The 19,624-nt window shown below is 37.5% G+C and overlaps 1 protein-coding gene and 1 non-coding gene across 5 annotated transcripts in view; both read left to right on the forward strand.

Moving 5' to 3' along the window:
- ERBB4 (erb-b2 receptor tyrosine kinase 4) overlaps nt 1–19,624 on the forward strand; it is a 1,297,156-nt gene that overhangs the window by 787,218 nt on the left and 490,314 nt on the right. The gene's annotated exons all lie outside the window — the stretch shown is intronic.
- On the forward strand, nt 3,619–3,690 carry TRNAC-ACA. The gene has a single exon. It is a non-coding gene; the product is annotated as a tRNA-Cys (tRNA).

A 19,624-nucleotide genomic window follows, 5' to 3' on the forward strand; every position in this document is an offset into this window, starting at 1 on the left:
CTATCAAAATATATTTTTTTCTTAAACTTCAATATTTGCTCTTGGCACCATAGAAAAACATTTTAAAAACTGAGTTAATTCATGCACAGGCAAGTGCATCGGTGTTACCTCTAACGCTAGAAAAGTGAAAGTGGGAGTGTAGTCCTTCACTCACATCCCACTCTGCGACCCCTGGATGGTAGCCCACCAGACTCTGTCCTGTTAATTGTCTAGGCAAGAAGACTGAGTGGGTAGCCATTCCCTTCTTCAGGGGATTTCTGCAGCCCAGAGATAAAACCTGGGTCTCCTGCATTTCAAGCAGATTTTTTCCTGTCTGACCCACCAGGAAAACCTATCTAAAGATTAATGCTGTTTATAAATGTATAAATGTGTATATGTGAAGTATTTCCATCACTTACAGAAGGTCCACTCATGTCTCTTCCCATTCAGTAACTACCTCCATAGAATCTACTATGTAATTTATGTTAATATAGATATATATTGCCTGTTCTTAAGCTTTATATAAACACTATTCACAATATGCACACTTTTGTGATGGGTTTCTTTCTCTGAGCACACTGACTCAGAAATTTACCCAAAAAAGTAACATATTGATGAGGGAAAATAGCTGTTAACTGAAAAGAATAAACTTTACATATTTTATGTAATCTTAGATTTTCAAGTGAACAGGTCTCCAACATACATGTACATATGAAAAAAAAAATGATGAAAGTATGCTTCATTTTTCTCTTTTACCTCAGTTCAGTTCCATTGTTCAGTCATGTCCGACTATTTGCAACCTCATGAACTGCAGAATGCCAGGCTTCCCTGTCCATCACCAATCGCCAGAGCTTGCTCAAACTTATGTCCATTGAGTCGGTGACGCCATCCAACTATCTCATCTTCTGTCATCACCTTCTCCTCCTGCCTTCAATCTTTCCCAGCATCAGGGTCTTTTCTAAGGAGTCAGCTCTTTGCATCAGATGGCCAAAGTAATGGAGTTTCAGCTTCAACATCAGTCCTTTCAATGAACATCCAGGACTGATTTCCTTTAGGATTGACTGTCTTGATCTCTTTGCAGTCCAAGGGATTCTGAAGAGTTTTCTCCAACACCATAACTCAAAAACATGAATACTTCGGTGCTCAATTTTCTTTATAGTCCAACTCTCACATCCACACATGACTACTGGAAAAACTGTAGCTTAGACAGACCTTTGTTGGCAAAGTAGTATCTCTGCTTTTTAATATGCTTTCTAGGTTGGTTATAACTTTTCTTCTAAGGAGAAAGTGTGTCTTAAATTCATGGTTGCAGTCACCATCTGCAGTGATTTTGGAACCCAAGAAAATAAAGTCTGTCCCTGTTTCCACTGTTTCCCCATCTATTTGCCATGCAGTAATGGGCTTTTGAACTGTGGGGTTGGAGAAGACTCTTGAGAGTCCCTTGGACTGCAAGGAGATCCAACCAGTCCATTCTGAAGGAGATCAACCCTGGGATTTCTTTGGAAGGAATGATGCTAAAGCTGAAGCTCCAGTACTTTGGCCACCTCATGCGAAGAGTTGACTCATTGGAAAAGACTCTGATGCTGGGAGGGATTGGGGGCAGGAGGAGAAGGGGACGACTGAGGATGAGATGGCTGGATGGCATCATGGACTCGATGGACGTGAGTCTGAGTGAACTCGGGGAGATGGTGATGGACAGGGAGGCCTGGCGTGCTGCGATTCATGGGGTCGCAAAGAGTCAGACATGACTGAGCGACTGAACTGAACTGAATGGGACTGGATGCCATGATGTTAGTTTTTTAAATGTTGAGTTTTAAGCCAACTTTTTCACCCTCCTCTTTTTTTTTTTTTTCCCCACGCTCTTCTTTCACTTTCATCAAGAACCTCTTTAGTTCTTCTTCGCTTTCTGCCATAACAGTGATGTCATCTGCATATCTGAGGTTATTGATATTTCTCCTAGTAGTCTCGAGTGCAGCTTGTGCTTCCTCCAGCCTGGCATTTTGGATGATGTAATCTAAAATGACAATATACATCCTTAACACACTCTTTTCCCAATTTGGAACCAGTCCATTGTTAAATGTCCTCTACCCCATCATTCTTTAAATAAATGTGATCTGATCAAATGCATGACCATATATGAGATAGGATTAGAGTAAAATTAAGAATTGCTTTAATACCTAAATCCAAATTGTGTACTCATGTATGCAAAAAATTACTCAAAATCAGGAAAACTGGTATTCTTAGAGTAGCTAGAAGATTGGGGAGTCTGAAAAATTGAGTATTTGGGCCAGAATTTAATGCTACAAATTTGTTGACTATATTCCTTGGTCAAAAATCTTATATAGTTCAGGAAACTGAGGAGAAAAGATTGATATTGTGAATGTAAAGTGCTTATGTCTTTGTCCATTTGTGGCTCAGTGGTAAAGAATCCACCTGCAATGCAGGAGACTCAAGAGATGGGGATTTTATCCATGAGTCCAGATGATCCCCTGGCGAAAGAAACAGCAGCCCACGCCAGTATTCTGGCCTGGAGAATCCCAGGAACAGAGGAGCCTCCATGGGGTCGCAAAAGAGTCAGACATGACTTAGCGACCAACAAAAACAAATTTATTTTAGACGTACTTAAGTACTGATTTTGTATGTATGGATGTGAGAGTTGGACTATAAAGAAAGCTGAGCATCGAAGAATTGATGCTTTTGAACTGTGGTTTTGGAGAAGACTCTTGAGAGTCTCTGGGACTGCAAGAAGATCCAACCAGTCCATCCTAAAGGAAATCAGAGCTGAATATTCATTGGAAGGACTGATGTTGAAGCTGAAACTCCAATACTTTGGCCACCTGATGTGAAGAGCTGACTCATTTGAAAAGACCCTGATGCTGGGAAAGATTGAAGGCAGGAAGAGAAAGTGATGACAGAGGATGAGATTGTTGGATGGCATCACTGACTCAATGGACATGAGTTTTAGTAAACTCCAGGAGCTGGTGATGGACAGGGAGGCCTGGAATGCTGCAGTTCATGGGGTCACAAAGAGTCGGACACAGCTGAGTGACTGAACTGAACTGAACTGAAGTACTAATTCATTTTTCCTCAAAATTTCTCATTATCATTCTAAAAGGGCAAACAAAGGAAAATATCTAAGTGGGAAATGTATGAGAAATAATTAAAATTACCAAGAAAACAGATAAAGCTAAAGACCCTTTGTAATCATCAAAGCATCAGATTGTTCAGTTCTTTAAATCAAAGCAAATACTCAGCACTCTTAAAATTTCTAGGTAATTAAATGGGTTCTGTAATTTGGCTACTTTGACTATAATCTTGCTGATATGGACAGTATTTTATTAATGATATCTCAAGGGGGATTTGCAGTAGCTTGAAAATTAATGAAATATTAATAACCAACAACTGAAGAAATGCAGATATGTCTGCTGTGGAAAAAAACGTGACCTGCATGCTCCTTACCTTAAAAGTATTTTATTTATTTTTTTATTTGTGTTTGCATTTTAAGCATAATAATGTATGCTGTAACTTGAAAAGTGGGCATTTCACTAGAAATATAGTGTACATATTATGTGATCTTTGGCAAACCTTTGTGCAGAATAACATTTGGTAATTTGACTTGTTTGGGAGTAAAAAGGGACTTCCTGGGTGGCTCAGATGGTAAAGCATCTGCCTACAATGCAGGAGACCCGGGTTCGATCCCTGGGTCAGGAAGATCCTCTGGGGAAGGAAATTGGCAACCCACTCCAATACTCTTGCCTAGGAAATCTCATGAACGGAGAAGCATGGTAGGTCACAGTCCATGGGGTCACAAAGAGTTGGACACAACTGAGCAGCTTCACTTGGGGGTTAAAATTAATTTTTTGCAATAAAAGAGTTGTTTATATTTTCATATAATGTAATATGTGACATAATCCTCTGACAGGAAACAGCTGAACTTCTTTGACTTCACATGAAAAATAAATACCTCACCTACAGAAGGAGAATGGCTAACCTTCTGAAGATGATTCTCTCTGATACTATACGGTAGGGCATAAAATTACTGAGTAGTAAGGAGTCAAATTTTCACTTCTAAAAAGGGAAGAATTCTGCCTACCCTAATGCATCATTCTAGTATGGGAAGGATCACTGGTCTCTGAAGGAATTATACAGATATGTGTTGAGAGTGGTGATACAGTCAAATGCTAAATTTCACCTAGTTTGTGGGAAAAAAATATCAGTTTCACCAAATCATTTAAAACTTATTTGAGGGCACAGTGAAATTTGTTTCAGTTCAGTTTAGTCGCTCAGTTGTGTCTGACTCTTTGCGACCCCATGAATCACAGCACGCCAGGCCTCCCTGTCCATCAACAACTCCCAGAGTTCACTCAGACTCACGTCCATCAAGCCATCTCATCCTCAGTCGTCCCCTTCTCCTGCCCCCAGTCCCTCCCAGCATCAGAATCTTTTCCAATGAGTCAACTCTTCACATGGGGTGGCCAAAGTACTGGAGTTTCAGCTTTAGCATCATTCCTTCCAAAGAAATCCCAGGGCTGATCTCCTTCAGAATGGACTGGTTGGATCTCCTTGCAGTCCAAGGGACTCTCAAGAGTCTTCTCCAACACCATAGTTCAAAAGCATCAATTCTTCAGTGCGGTCATGTCCAACTCTTTGCAACGCCATGGACTATAATTCTCCCCCAGAGTACTGGAGTGGGAAGCCTTTCCCTTCTCCAGGGGATCTTCCCAACTCAGGGATCAAACCCAGGTCTCCCACATTGCAGGTGGATTCTTTACCAGCTGAGCCACAAGGAAAGCCCAAGAATATTGGGATGGGTAGCCTATCCCTTCTCCAGTGGATCTTTCCAACCCAGGAGTCAAACCAGGGTCTCCTGCATTGCAGGCAGATTATTTACTAACTGAGCTATGAGGGAGGGCATAGTTTTAAGCCATTACATAAGCATTCAAATTGGGCAGAACTGAATAGACATTTTACTAGTGAGGAGATGCAGATGGCCAAAAAGCACATGAAAAGATGTTCAACGTCACTAATCATCAAGGAAATGCATATCAAAACCACAATGAAATATCATCTCACACCTGTCAGAATGACTGCCATCAAAAAGAACACAAAAATAGGGCTTCCTTGTTGGTCCAGTGGTTAAGAGTCCAGCTTCCAGTGCAGGGGATGTGATTCATTCCCTGGTCAGGGAACTAAGATCTCACATGCTGCAGAGCAACTAAGTCTGTGTGTGACAACTACTGAACCCACACACTCTAGAGCCCATGCTCAACAACAAGACAAGTCTGCCTGCCTCAACAAAGACTTAGCACAGCCAAAATTTAGGAAAAAGAACACTAATAACCAATGTTCTTGAGGAAAACCCTTATTCACTGTTGACGAGAATGTAAATCAGCACAGTCACTGTGGAAAACAGTATGGAGGTTTCTCAAAAAAAAACTAAAAATAGAAGTGTCATATGACCCAGCAATTACATAATCCCACTCCAGGGAATATATCATAAAAAGAAAAAAACCAAAAGCACTCACTCAAAAAAAAAATACATGCACTCCAATGTTCATAGCAGCATTACTTACAATTGCCAAGAAAGGGGAGCAACCTAAATGTCCAGCGAAGACATTTGATAAAGAAGATATTGTATGAATATGCAGTGTAATACTATTCAACAGGAAAAAGAACAAAATTTTGCATTTGCAGCAGCATAGATGGACTTGGAGGGCATTATGCTAAGTTAGATAAGTCAGAAAAAGACAAATACCCTATGATATCACTTATATGTGAAATCTAAAATATACAACAAACTGGTGAATATTACAGAAAAGAATCAGACTTACAGATACAAAAAAGAAACTGGGAGTTACTAGCGGCGGGAAAGTGGCATTATAGAGGTAGGAAGGTGGGAGTACAAACTATTGGATGTAAGACAGGTTCAGGATGTATTGTGAAGCACAGGGAATATAAAGTAACCTTTAATACTGTTTAAGAATTAAAAAATAGGGAAACTGTAGAAAATAAATGAATTATTTCTAACTTATTTGGGGTAATTTGTGTGTGTTGGGGGGGGCGGCAGAATTATCATATAGGATTAACCTTTTATATTGACCTGCTATTTAACATACGTGACTTAGCATGAATCTGAATTTATTTGTCACTAAGAATTGAGGAAAATAACTTTTATGTTTGTTTGAGAATATATTTTTTCTACTAGCAGTTGAGAATTTTTATACTTCTGTCTCAGAGTATTTTAACACAGACCCCAATTTTTAGAACAATTATTGTTACCAAGAAAGATTGAAGAGAAAATCCCTTTAAAAAAAGACAACAACAACAGCAAAAAAAAACACAAAAAAAACGATATTTGCATAGACCTATGCAGAGCCATACATTGGTACACATATTATTCTATTATTAGTCTCACTGCAAAATAATTCATTTTCTGTGTGTCCACTATATCCATCTGTGACCTTGAATGCTGTAATTTGTGATGTGGAAGTGCCCTAACCAAACATGCATTAGTTATAGCAAGATCAAATACAAAGACTTTACAGAAGCACTAATGATGAGAGAAGTTTTATCCTTTTCATATATAATTTTTTCTTTCATTTGAGGAAATGTTATTTAGCAAGCATGGAATGATATTTTTAGTCTAGAGAGTTAATTAATAATTCATTCATGAATAATCATTAAAAGCAATTATTAAAATGTATGTCTAACTTCACAAAGCACAACATTAAAATGCGTGCTTATTTCAACTGGTGATTTTTATTCACAGGCCTGCTTCTTGTACTCTCTGCATCTTTTAGTACCTTCCTTACTTAGTACCCTCATTAGTACCTGATTTGTACCTTGTTAGTATCCTTTAGACATTTCTTCTCTCCTTCTCTCCCTTTCTTTCTGTCCATATATTTGTATTAGAGTGAACACATACAGCCTTATGAATCTGTGTTTACTAAGTTAGTGCTGCCTGTAAGATGCATAAGTAATAGCCATAGCTGTTACTTAAATTTCTAGTAACCGTAATATAATTTATTTAGATAAATTTTAAAAGTTATCTATAACAGAAAAGTATAACCTTTGCTTATGAATGAAAACACATTAGAAATCTTTTTGCTTAATTTATATTTCCTTTATCCATTTTTGAAATGAGATTCGAAGTGCTCTCCTATACTTAAGCTTGAAATGCCATTTGATACAGACTTAGTACCTGAGAATAGGTATGGCACTCTGCTCTAAAAATTGCACACAGTAGACTCTGAATGACCTATTGCTGAAGTTTTTCCTTTTCGTCAAGGTATTGCTTTTGGGAAAAGCCCTTGGTAAAGGAGCATTGTCAAATTGATTAATCCATTGGCACTGATCAAATTATTTGATTAGCTACCAGAAATGATGGGCCCAGTGAACAGGAGTTAACTGAAATATTTTTTGATAGCTTAAAAACGTTCTGAACTGACACCTTCTACCTCCTATATTGTGTTTTTCTTCTCTATCCCAATTTTATGCTCCTTGGTAGTCTGCCTTTCCATAATTTTTCCAGCAGAACTTATTTGCTTCTACCTGATGCTCTTAAATATGCAACTGTGATGATAGCACTAATCACACTATGATGTGATATTTAGAATTATGTTCCCACACAAAGCTGTAAACTCTTTAAAAAATAGTCCACATCTTAAATTTATGTCAGGGGCTAGCACCATGTTTTCTAAATGACAGAAACTAATGATTGCTTGCTGTCGAATGAACGAATAATTGAACTATCTTCTAAAGGCCCCAGACACTGAGAAATCAACCGAGAGCAGGCACTCTTGATCAAAACCCAGTGTTCTTTATTTCACAAGTCATAAACTTGGTTCTCATTGATATCTCTGAAATTCACAGAAGTAGGCATTGAAAATATTTTTATTTCGTTTTGTTTTGGTAAAGCAGCGCTTATAATAAAATATTACCTATAAGTTTTAAGGTGCCCCTTTGCATCTTGTATGTTCTGGCTTGGAATTCTATATTTTAATTCTATTTTTTGTGCTTCATATCTATTTTAATATTTTATATATGTGATTATTATAACACTACAAATGTGCTAGTGATTTTGAAATGATCTGTTAGCAATATCCCTACTGACATTAGATTATTAATTTCATAGTAATTTATTTTCTAAGTCTTTGGAAATATTTCCTTAAATTCAGCAGTAAATCATATAATCTTACTTTCAAAATATAAATATCTCAGTAAAGGGCTTAATTGCAATATAATAGGCCATATCAGTAATAAAAGATCATTTAAGGAGAATGTGAAGAGTTGGGACAATGAATTTCAATGCCAAAATCGCATTAAAAACAATGTTAAAAAAACTTGAAGGCATTTTGTAAACTTAATGTAACTTTAGTGAAAAATTGTAATTTTTATCTCACTAGTGCTTGAGAAGTAAAAAGAAAATATATATATATATGTATGTAGTTAATTGACAGTCAAAATGAAATATATTAAGACAGTCTATTCTGAGTTTTACTCCCTAATCTATGGAATGCCAAATGGAAAACAATTTTAATTAAAATCTTAGAAATCTTATTAAAATTGTATCAGTTCAGTTCAGTTCAGTCACTTAGTCATGTCCAACTCTTTGCGACCCCGTTAACTGCAGCACGCCAGGCCTCCTTGCCCATCACCAATGCCCAGAGTTTACCCAAACCCGTGTCCATTGAGTCTGTGATGCCATCCAACCATCTCATCCTTTGTTGTCCCCTTCTCCTCCTGCCTTCAATCCTTCCCAACATCAGAGACTTTTCAAATGAGTCAGTTCTTCACATCAGGTGGCCAAAGTATTGGAGTTTCAGCTTCAACATCAGTCCTTCCAGTGAACACCCAGGACTAATCTCCTTTAGGATGGACTGGATGGATCTCCTTGCAGTCCAAGGGACTCTCCAGAGGCTTCTCCAACACTACAGTTCAAAAACATCAATTCTTCTGCACTCAGCTTTCTTTATAGTCCAACTCTCACATCCACATATGACCACTGAAAAAACCATACATAGCCTTGACTAGATGGACCTTTGTTGACAAAGTAATGTCTCTACTTTTCAATATGCTGTCTAGGTTGGTCATAACTTTCCTTCCAAGGAGTAAGTGTCTTTTAATTTCATGGCAGCAATCACCATCTGCAGTGATCTTGAGGCCCCCAAAAATAAAGTTAGCCACTGTTTCCACTGTTTCCCATCTATTTGCCATGAAGTGATGGGACCGGATGCCATGATTTTCATTTTCTGAATGTTGAGCTTGAAACCAACTTTTTCACTCTCCTCTTTCACTTTCATCAAGAGGCTCTTTAGTTCTTCTTCACTTTCTGCCATAAGGTGGTGTCATCTGCATATCTGAGGTTATTGATATTTCTCTCGCCAATCTTGATTCCAGCTTGTGCTTCATTGAGCCCAGTGTTTCTCATGATGTACTCTACCTATAAGTTAAATAAGCAGGGTGACAATATACAGCCTTGATGTACTCCTTTTCCGATTTGGAACCCAGTCTGTTGTTCCATGTCCAGTTCTAACTGTTGCTTCCTGACCTGCATACTGGTTTCTCAAGAGGCAGGTCAGGTGGTCTGGTATCCCCATCTCTTTCAGAGTTTTCCAGTTTCTTGTGATCCACACAGTCAAAGGCTTTGGCATAGTCAATAAAGCAGACATAGATGTTTTTCTGGAACTCTCTTGCTTTTTTGATGATCCAGCGACTGTTGGCAATTTGATCTCTGGTTCCTCTGCCTTTTTTAAAACCAGCTTGAAGATCTGGAAGTTCACGGTTCACATATTCCTGAAGCCTGGCTTGGAGAATTTTGAGCATTACTTTACCAGCATGTGAGATGAGTACAATTGTGTGGTAGGTTAAGCATTCTTTGGCATTGCCTTTCTTTGGGATTGGAATGAAAACTGCCCTTTTCCAGTCCTGTGGCCACTGCTGAGTTTTCCAAATTTGCTGACATATTGAGTGCAGCAGTTTCACAGCATCATTTTTTAGGATTTGAGATAGCTCAACTGGAATTCTATCCCCTCCACTAGGTTTGTTTGTAGTGATAATTCCTAGGGCCCACTTGACATCATATTCCAGGATGTCTGGCTCTAGGTGAGTGATCACACCATTGTGATTATCTGGGTCGTGAAGATCTTTTTTGTATACTTCTTCTGTGTATTCTTTCCACCTCTTCTTAATATCTTCTGCTTTTGTTAGGTCCATACCATTTCTGTCCTTTATTGAGCCCATCTTTGCATGAAATGTTCTCTTGATATCTCTAATTTTTTGAAGAGATCTCTAGTCTTTCCTATTCCATTATTTTCCTCTATTTCTTTGCATTGATCACTGAGGAAGGCTTTTCTATCTCTCCTTGTTATTCTTTGAAAATCTGCATTCAAATGGGTATATATTCCCTTTTTTCCTTTGCTTTTCACTTCCCTTCTTTTCACATTACCTACACTGTATTATTCTTTTTCTATATCGGACAAAATTAACAAGTGTCTAAAGAAATGTATGTATAAACATGTGGCCATTTTATGCAACGTATATTCTGTGGCAGTTCAGAATACTTGTATTATTCAAATCACTTCGGAGTTTCAGAACATTTGAGCAAAAAATAAAAACCATAGATAATGTTGTTGTTGTTCAGTCACTAAATCATGTCTGACTCTGCAACTTCATGGACTGCAGGATGCCAGGCTTCCCTGTCCTTCACTATCTCCCAGAGTTTGCTCAAACTCATGTCCATGGAGTCAGTGATGTTGTCTAATCATCTCATCCTCTGCCACCCTTTCTCCTTAGTGTCCCCTGGGAAGCCCCTGATCAGAGTAAACTCCACATTATCAAGGAATTTTACCATGATCGTCCTACGCTAACAATCTCTCGGAAAGCTTGTGCTTATACTTTGACAGTAATATAATATTGTACAGCTCTGACCAAATAATTTAGGAATCTTCACGCATGATTTCTTGGCTTTCTGATACCATATTCAAAGATGTTGTTGAAGCAGGCATTATCTATGTGTCAATAGACTGGGATAAGTTAATTATGTTCATGAAACAGAAAGAAGCCTAATGGAGAATAGTAAACAATAGGAATGTTAGGAGACAGGTCAGAGAGGAGTCCAGGGAGACATCATAAGTACCTTTCATGCGTCACAGTAAAAGTTTGCATTCAATTCTAATTACAAGTGGAATCAATAGCAGGGTTTTAAGTGAGCATACCATTACTGCACATTTTCAAGACTTAGGAGTCTCTTACTTTATTTGAAGAGAACATGATGGAGATGGGAAATAACACAGCCATTTCATAATCTATTTTGGAGATAGAATTGGTACAAACTTGTAGTTGGATTGGGTTATGAATAGAAATGACTTTTTGTTCTTTGGTCTGCATACATGGGTGCATGATAGTGCCATAAACTCATAAAATATTAACTGATATGGGAAAGACTAATGGAAAGGTATACTGGGAATGAATGGTAGTTAGTTGTGCCTAATAGACATCCAAATAGTCAAGAAATAGGGTGGTCTTTGTTCTTTGAGATACCCTTTAAACTCAATCACAAAATCTAATTTTGTGGTTGGTCTAGCATAATGCTTTCTGGTTCCAATATTGCACTTCAGTTATGACTTATCAAAAAAATTTATGTTTGCTTATAAAGTAGAAAAATTATTACCAACCTATTTTACCTTTGCAAAGGATCATCATATGAGTATTTTAAATAGAATACATCCTTTCTTGTCAAGGTACTTCATAAAATATGTTGAGCAATAAGTAAGGAGAAGCCAATCCAAGACAAATTAGTTAAACCCCCCAAAATATACATTCTTTATAGTTATTTAATCTTATGATTAATCCTGAGCAATAATAGAGAAATAGTTTTGATGTTTATATTTTTCTTAGGTTTATTTGCAAAAATATTGAAAAGTCTTAAGACATTTTAGTAGACACCAAGAAATGGATTTCCCTGGCAGTTCAGATGGTAAAGAATATGCCTGCAATGGAGGAGTCTTGGGTTTGATCCCTGGGTAGGAAGATCCCCTGGAGAAGGGAATGGAAACCCACTCCAGTATTCTTGCTTGGAGAAATCCATGGACAAAGGAGCCTGGCAGGCTACAGTCCCTAGTATCACAAAGGTTCTCAGACACAAATGAGTGACTTTAAAGAAGTGGTGGTAAGACATTGATAAGACATTCTCTGGTAGGCACCATAGAAGGAAGTAAAATGGTGTGCCCATAATAGAGCTTTCAAATGCCTTCTACAATGGATTGTCACTAATATAATTCTGATATAATTTTTATCACTTTATATCAAAGCAGAGATACAAAAGGATTTGCCAAATGTGCATTTTTCCCTTCTATGAATCTTTATAAATGTATTGATGCAACATTTAGAATGGCTGTTCTGTATTCAAAATATAACTTCCCACTGACTGCTTATGAGAAGCTAATCCAACTAAATACAACGTGTGCTCAAAGTTAGTATTTAGGTGCACAATCATCACCCCCAATAGAACAACCCAAACAAATATCAGGTTTTTTAAATCAGAAATAAGATTATTTTTCTGTCTTGCACTTTCTCTTAATGTTACCACATTTTCTGTTCAGAATCAAATTATGAGTAAAAGTAGTGTCCTTTCAATTTTCTTATCTGTCATATTTGGTAACTTTTCACATTTATCCTTTTCTGTCTGTTGTATTTATTATAGATTAAGTCATTGAAGTATAATATAAATACAGGAGTACTGCTTTTGTTTTCTAATCGTTTACTTTGATTCTAGTATTGCTCCTCTTTAATTTAAAAGGAACCTTTCACAAATTCCCCAACTTCACTGTATCTGTTTCTTAGCACCTCCTTCTCTATCTCTTTACCTCTCTTCCTCCTCTCTTCTCTCTCTCTTCTCTTTGTCTTTTAACTTCTCCCTCTTCCAATCTATAAATTGGATATTTTAAAGTTTTCTAGTTTAGGTATTTAGTCAATTGTGGCTTAACACTATGATGTAGTGTTAAGAGTGAAGAAGAAACATTGAAAGTATAAGACAAAGTATGGGAAAGAAAATTATAGGGTAGAGAGAGATTTAAAATATCGTCAGTGTGTTTAAAGTGAATTTGTTAGATAAATGGTATTATCTAATAGTGAAGAGAGAAAAAAATTAATTATCCAGTCCAGGATGGATTCTCTGTGACACTGATATTAAGGTTTTGCTTTGTGATACTTATCTTAATGCTCTAGTTTGATGTAATAATGTTTAAACACTTCAGTTTAAATATTTTAATTGTGGATCTTTCATTAGCTGTTGCCCCAAAATCTGAAATTACAATTCCTTCAAACTGAAACTTTTCATAACAAAATAAATTGCATTAGATAAATGTAACATAGAAAATATTTTTAAAGTTCCCATTTATGTTATCGCCCATAAAATTCTAAGGACAGACATGATGCCAGCTAAATGTGTATGTGTCTGGTACTGAGGGGTTGGGAGGTTGCATGAAAAATAATTTTGATTAAATCAACATATCTAAGTATTATTTAGTGATTTACACATGGGTAGCATTCTGCATCGTTTGGAGGTAATCAGAAGACTACTGTACAAAAAAAGATCTTCACGACCCAGATATTCACAATGGTGTGATCACTCACCTAGAGCCAGACATCCTGGAATATGATGTCAAGTGGGCCCTAGGAAGTATCACTACAAACAAACCTAGTGGAGGGGATAGAATTCCAGTTGAGCTATTTCAAATCCTAAAAGATGATGCTGTGAAACTGCTGCACTCAATATGCCAGCAAATTTGGAAAACTCAGCAGTGGCCACAGGACTGGAAAAGGGCAGTTTTCATTCCAATCCCAAAGAAAGGCAATGCCAAAGAATGCTCAACCTACCGCACAATTGCACTCATCTCACACGCTCGTAAAGTAATGCTCAAAATTCTCCAAGCTAGGCTTCAGGAATATGTGAACCGTGAACTTCCAGATGTTCAAGCTGGCTTTAAGAAAGGCAAGGGAACCAGAGATCAAATTGCCAACATTCGCTGGATCATCAAAAAAGCAAGAGAGTTCCAGTATTTCTGCTTTATTGACTATGCCAAAGCCTTTGACTGTGTGGATCACAATAAACTGGAAAACTCTGAAAGAGATGGGAATACCAGACCACCTGACCTGCCTCTTGAGAAACTGGTATGCAGGTCAGGAAGCAACAGTTAGAACTGGACATGGAACAACAGACTGGTTCCAAATAGGAAAAGGAGTACATCAAGGCTGTATATTGTCACCCTGCTTATTTGACTTATAGGCAGAGTACATCATGAGAAACACTGGGCTGGATGAAACACAAGCTGGAATCAAGATTGGCGGGAGAAATATCAGTCACCTCAGATATGCAGATGACACTACCCATATGGCAGAAAGTGAAGAAAAGTTAAAGAGACTCTGGATGAAAGTGAGAGGAGGGTGAAAAAGCTGGCTTAAAGCTCAACATTCAGAAAACAAAGATCATGGCATCCGGTCCCATTACTTCATGGCAAATAGATGGGAAACAGTGGCCCCAAGATCACTGCAGATGGTGATTGAAGCCATGAAATTAAAAGATGCTTACTCCTTGGAAGGAAAGTTATGACCAACCTAGACAGCATATTGAAAAGTAGAGACATTACTTTGTCAACAATGGTCCATCTAGTCAAGGCTATGGTTTTTCCAGTGGTAATGTATGGATGTGAGAGTTGGACTATAAAGAAAACTGAGTGCAGAAGAATTGATGTTTTTGAACTGTGGTGTTGGAGAAGACTCTTGAGAGTCCCCTGGACTGCAAGAAGATCCATCCAGTTCATCCTAAAGGAGATTAGCCCTGGGTGTTCACTGGAAGGACTGATGTTGAAGCTGAAACTCCAATACTTTGGCCACCTGATGTGAAGAGCTGACTCATTTGAAAAGATCCTGATGCTGGGAATGATTGAGGGCAGGAGAAGAAGGGGATGAAAGAGGATGAGATGGTTGGATGGCATCACCGACTCAATGGACATGAGTTTGAGTAAACTCTGGGAGTTGGTGATGGACAGGGAGGCCTGGCGTGCTGCAGTTCATGGGGTCGCAAAGAGTCAGACATGACTGAGTGACTGACCTGAACCATACTGACTGACTTAAATTATTGAAATTGTTAAATTTAAAAGATCAAGTAGCAACCAAGGACCTCTGCCATGGGCCACAGGAGCAAAGCTTGGCCAAGGGAGGAAGGCCACTTTCCGGGAGTCCTTGTACCCCTGTTGCAGTTCAGCTTTAAGTGTCTGTGGAGACATAGGCAGCTGGGATGAGGCGGGCAGGGCCCAGTGGGGACTCTCTCCCCTGTTGGCTCTGTGGGAGTTGATCCAGTGTAACCCTCTGCCCATGATCAGCCTCAAGCTAGCCCACCTGGACTTGGTGGGCTGCCTGGGCTTTGGCCACAGGTCCAGCAGTCCGTCTTGTGCTCAACACTGTGGGTACCAAGCATAAGTCCCAGGTAAATAGGCCACTGGTAACACAGTCAGAGCTTGCCATCATAGATGGCTTCTGTGCCAGACTGGAGAAGACTCCATTTGGGAAGATACCAGAGAGCCTCCTGTAGCTCCAGACCACTGAGTGGCTGCTAGCCCTGTGAACTATGGCCAAATCTGCAAACTGTCCCTGTCCTTTGGATAAGGAAATTTATGTGAGGACAGGGCTTTCTGGATGTGACCCAACAGCTTCTGGGCAAAGATATGGCCTGTAGAAGCATGGACGTGGTGCTCTGGGAAGAGAAGGAGTTCCTGGGTAGTGCTGGGGGAGCCCCAGGAGAAAAGATGGATCTTTGGATATGAATTCAGGGTAGGTTTGTGAATCCCAAGAGTATGGTGACACCTGGCTGCTCGGGACAGTGGTGAGAGTTAATCGTGGGGATGTGTCTGAGGATCAAGGCCTTGATGTCAAGGACCAAAGACACAGTAGCAGTGGAGAAGGAAGAATGACAAGGAAAAAGAGCCTCGGTTGGTGCATTAACAGAGGAACCAAGTAACAGCCAAGATACTGAATGTGCAGACATATATCTTTGAGGCTGAGGAAATCTAGAGATGACAGGGGGACTGTGGGACCACAGACATTTGTGGCGATCTTGCTCCATTGCAAAAGCAAACTCTCTTCTGGTTTGCTCCTAATTCTAATGCAGCCTCACTCTGAGACCTGCCTGGGAGACTTCACAGTGGACTAATCAAGGAGGAGGACTAATAATGAAATTCAAATGCTTCATTCTGTCCATCTCTGCTACTTGTCTTTCTTAATGGCTCAGCAGTTAAGATATGCTTGCCAATTCAGGAGACTCGGGTTCAATCCTTGAGTCAGAAAGATCCCCTGGAGAAGGAAATGGCAATGGACTCCAGTATTCTTGCCTGGAGAATCCCATGGACAGAGGAGCCTGGTGGGCTACAGTCCATGGGGTCACAAAAGAGTCAGACATGACTTGACAAGTAAACAACAATCCATATCTCCAATGAATGTACAGAAACCTATGATCGTAAGACTGCCACTTCATATATTGAGTCAGAAAGTCACTTTCATTTTTGATCATGCACAGTTCCTAATTATTTCACAATTTATAGGTTGGGCCATATGAAATTGCCTTTTCTCTAAGTGAAATAATGATATCTGTAGTTTTAAACAGTTCAACTTAATCTTTTGAATAATTTGAGGAAAGTGTCTGTGTTATACAAGTTTACTTGACCCATTCAAAAAGTTCCTGTTTTTCTCCTGTATGACACAAAAATAGCCAAGGAAGCAGTATTAATCTATGATTAAAAAGAGTAGAGTTTCAACTACACGGTGTTCTATGACTTCAAAACAAGATGCTATCATTCTTTAAAGAAAGATGTTAAGGATAAAGTTATATTTTCAACTGAATTAAAAACATAGTGTAAAAACACTTTAATTTTATGCAGATAAGGAATAGAAATTATAATATTAACCTGGCTTTTTAAAAATTGTGATTTTTGTCATCATTTGATTATTATAAAGTTATATAATTTTGTAATTTTTATAATTTACAATTTTATAAAATTATCCCTTTAGCAAATAAATGTAAGATATATTTAAAGTTGACATGGAAAAATTTGAAGTTCTCTCTTGAGATAAACATTTTCTAGACCTAATGATTGTTCTGCTTGCCATGCAATCAGAATCTTGCAAGAGGCTTTGGAGAGAGATAAAGCTCTTCCTTTTACTAGTGTCTTTGAATATTTCAGTAATATCAAGGTCAATTAAAATTTTATTTTATGGTTATATGTCATATGATTTAGATAAACAAGTAATTTGCAACATTCAAGGTAGAAATGGAATTGCCTTTTTTAATCACATGACATTATATATTTCTGCTTTAAATTGAAAAAAAGTATATGTTGGCTATAAGATTAGTCAAAAATTTAATATGATCATTTTATTACTTCTTTAGTCAGCATTATAGATACTCTGTTCTGGTTTATTGGTTTTCTTACAGTTTATTAATTACATACATCTATTTCTCCATTTTTATAACAATTTTAATTCTTAAAGACAACCTAAGACCTTTTCTTTCTATTCTCTTCAGTTTATTTTCAAAACTCATTTCAAAACTCATTAGAGACTCAGTGAAATAACAATGAGACCTACTAGCTACACCACATTGTTACACTGCTATCAGTTAGCAGAGTGATTCCTACATATAACAGGTTGACAGATAATTTATATATTATACAGAACCTGGCATAAAGCTAAACATCTAAGTTATCCATAAGTGTTTGAATTTGATTTAAATACCTTAATATGTCTAAAGATGCTTCATTCTCATTCTAAATATATATTTTGATTATATGTAGTTATTGTCCCTAGTATTCAAAATATAAAATATAGCGTTATTCATACATACGCTGCTGCTGCTGCTAAGTCATTTCAGTTGTGTCCAACTCTGTGCGATCCCATAGGTGGCAGCCCACCAGGTTTCCCCGTCCTTGGGATTCTCCAGGCAAGAATACTGGAGTGGGTTGCCATTTCCTTCTCCAGTGCATGAAAGTGAAAAGTGAAAGTGAAGTCGCTCAGCTGTGTCCGACTCTTAGCAACCCCATGGACTGTAGCCCACCAGGCTCCTCTGCCCATGGGATTTTCCAGGCAAGAGTACTGGAATGAGGTGCCACTGCCTTCTCCGATTCATACATATGAGATTATGTATATATGTATGTATATAGTGTGCAGATATCACCCATGATAAATGAGAAAATTGTGAAAACAGCTTATTGTTAATTTTACCTTTTTTTTTTAGCATATGGTGTTGTCAGTGGTGATATTCAAATGGTTTTTGCATTGTATCTATATTACCTTTATATTTTTCCTAATTATTTTTATAATGTATCTCCTTTTATTTAAAAAAGAAATAGATATAGAAATAATTTATTTTATATCAAATTGGTTCAGTATTATTTATTATAATGCATAACCCCATGATAGTTTTAATGTAGTCATGAATAATGCTATTTTTAATATTTAAATAATACATAAGTTGAGATTCCTAAAATTTGGAAAGTCTTTATCAGTTATTTAACACCAAGTATTTATATGGAAAAAATAGAAATCTACAATATTTACTGTCAATAAACTTTAATTGTGCCAGCAAAGGGACAGAAATGCAGAAAATTATAGACTTTTATATGTGTGAATTGCTTGCAAGTTAGAAGGCCTAGGTAATTATTTATCTTAGATGGATAGTGCACAATAAACCCAGGGACAATGATAATTGAGGTGACTTCATCTTGCTTCAACTCTGTTATCACATAAAAGGAGCAATCTCCTTTTAATCTAAAATTTGACATGAATAAACTTGCTTTATGAGTTTTTTGGTGCTTGCTAAGACAAAGAAAGCAGCAGTTTAAGAGAGTTAGGTTTATAACAATCTTTTGAAGACCCCGTAGCTAGAAACTAATCAGAATAATGTTCAACTATTAGAAAATAATTGGAGTAATTAAAAAGCACAAATTGAGTCAAACTACAAACAGTGAAAGGCAATATCCTTTTTTCTTTCTTCTATCATACAACCATGCTAAACTTCCCATATTATTCATGAAAACTCTCTTTAGAATTTATGACTTACAATAGCAATTGGCTTGTGACTTTTCCCACATAGCCTTCCAGAATCAAATTGACTTTTGACAAATATTTAGGATGAATGCCAAGAGACTTTTTGGCATAAAATAGCAACCATTTCAGTTTTTACACAATTATTGCAGCTGGTGAAAGAAGTTTAATGATTACAACAAAAACTTTGTTTGCCATAAGTTTGAAATGAGTTAATTTGTGACTTATCTACCACAAATAGTAAAAGAGGTTAACAGAAATGCTTTGCATTTCTTATGCTTTAGAGTTAACCATTTCTACTTATTGCACGTTGTGGAGATGAGTCTTATAGAACTGATTACTTCTCAGTATAAAACCTATAAACAGCATGTTTCATGTTCATCATTCTTGTTTTCAGCTTTCACATCCAGTGTGAGGTCATGAGCAATTCAATACACAAACTGAGTCATCACCCACAACATATTTTTATGATAAAACAAGGAAATATTTCCCTAGGAAATCAGGGTGAATTGTGTGTGTGTGTTTTGCTGTTAGTTTCATTTTGATTTTT

This window comes from Capra hircus, chromosome 2 (assembly GCF_001704415.2).
Source record: "Capra hircus breed San Clemente chromosome 2, ASM170441v1, whole genome shotgun sequence".
In the NCBI taxonomy this organism is placed as follows: Eukaryota; Metazoa; Chordata; class Mammalia; order Artiodactyla; family Bovidae; genus Capra; species Capra hircus.